Source organism: Quercus suber, unplaced genomic scaffold, assembly GCF_002906115.3.
Source record: "Quercus suber isolate HL8 unplaced genomic scaffold, Cork oak 2.0 scaffold_237, whole genome shotgun sequence".
NCBI lineage: Eukaryota > Viridiplantae > Streptophyta > Magnoliopsida > Fagales > Fagaceae > Quercus > Quercus suber.
The window spans coordinates 847,300-849,503 of record NW_027069694.1 but is presented as its reverse complement, the minus strand read 5'-3'; positions in this window follow the sequence as shown (position 1 = coordinate 849,503).

The following is a 2,204-nucleotide window of genomic DNA, read 5'->3' as shown; positions in this document are numbered from 1 at the left end:
TTTAACCCCCCCCCCCCCCCCACCCCCCCAACTTTTTGTATCAGTCCAAAAAAACCCACAAAAAGGCCTTAAAAATTTATAATTACTTCTCAAAGTTTTGAATTAGCCTAGAAAAGACCCCTAAAAAAAATTTGGTAAAGAAAAATACCCATGGGACAAAGCAAGGCGAGGACATCAAGTCCTGGGACCTAGGCCTCTTGCACCATCAAGCAAAGCAAGCTCTACATAAAAAGAAGTAGTTTTTAAATATTTTTAATTTTAAAATATCTGGTTTTTCTTTTAGTGAAGAATTCATTTGTGGAAGGTTGAAATTTCTCTGTCAAAATATTAAAATAAGTAGAACACGTTGTTTATCACTTGATGTTTATTGAGAGCTAGAGTCACATGACTGAACATCATCATTGATAATACACTTTCAAGAGAATTTTTCATCAAATAAAACTATCCTCTAATTTGATGAAAATATATAGGCGAAAACCACATTTTCGTCCCCTACATTTTCACGCAATTTTCACTTTGGTGCCTAACTTTTATTTCCACCGCTTTTAGTCCCTATTCTGTAAAACGCCTCTCGTTTTGGTCCCTGCCGTTACATCAAAGACGGTAAATGCACACGTGGCAAACGGAGTGCACTGTTAGCACACTAAAAGCTGATGTGGCCATTAAAATAATAATAAAAAATATTATTTGACATTAAAAAAGGCCACGTCAGCATCTAAATTTAAAAAATTAATTTATTAATTTTAACTAAAAAAAAAAATCAAAACAGAAGTAAAAATAAAAATTCACATGAATTAAAATATAAAAGTATCTTGAACAAGAACACCAACCCAGAAACACAAACACAAACCTAGAAACACAAACCTAGAAACACAAACACAAACCCACCAACTAATCAACCAAACCAAACACAAAAGCAACAAACACAAACCCAGACTTCAAGAAATACTGAACTAAACTGAAAATTATGCAGCTGGAGCAGAATTCAAGCCCACAACTAATTCCAACATCACAAAATCCACAAACCCCAATGGAGAAAAATAAAATCCACAATCAAACAAAGGAATTCAAGTCATAATCCAATTCACATAGATTGAGTCAACCCACAATTCGTAAGATCTCAAAATTCGCAATCCAATTCGACTGAGTCAAACACAAACAACATCATATATCAGCAAAGCCGAGAGTCAGAAATTATCAATCAATCATCACACAGATCGCACCAAATCGAAACCCTATATATATATATATATATATATATATTTGTTAATTTTTCTATAATAGAAGCGTGCGTTCGTATAAGTACAAGCCCTATTGAAAGAGAAGAAATGAAACATAGTAGAAAGAAACAATGAACAAACCCCTATATAAATAGAGAGAGAGAATCGTGTGCGTGGGAGCTAATTGGAAACGGCAGCGACGATGGGGTTGTAGGATTGGGTTGTGGCTGTGGCTGTTGTTGAGAAGATGAGAGGGAGATCGTGGGACTCTCGGCGGCGTCGATGTCGTCGATGTCAGTGGTGCTGAGGTTGATGCAGGAACTGCGTTCCAAGGAGGCGAAGAAGGCAGAGGCGGGCCCAGCGGCGACAAACGGAGGAGGAGTTCGCAACCTCAAGTCCTCGAGCTCGCCAGTTGGCTTGGAGATCGAAGTAGGGATCGATGGCGGCGGTGGAGGAGACGGAGTATTGCAAGAAGAAAACGGCCGAGCCTAGTGCGAAGAAGAGATCGAGAGGGAGAGGGAGGAGGAGGAAGGGAGTCGGAGGTTTGGTTTGTTGCTTTTGTGTTTGTTTAGTTGATCTGTTGCTGGGTTTGTGTTGTTATTTGTTTGGTTTATTATTCTGGGTTGTGTTTGTGTTTAGGTTTGTGTTTGTGTTTTGGGTTGGTGTTCTTGTGTGTTCTTGTTCTTGTTTTATCTGGTTTATTGATTTTGATTTTTACTTTGTTTTGATTTTTTTTATTTATTAAATTAATAAATTAATTTTTTAAATTTAGATGCTGACGTGGCATTTTTAATGTCAAATAATATTTTTATTATTATTTTAATGGCCACGTCAGCTTTTTAGTGTGCCAACAGTGCACTCCTGTTTCACGTGTGCATTTCTCGTCTCTGATGTAACGGCAGACCGAGAACGAGAGGCGTTTTTCAGAATAGGGACTAAAAGCAGTGAAAATAAAAGTTAGGCCCCCCCCCTCTTTCATGAAGG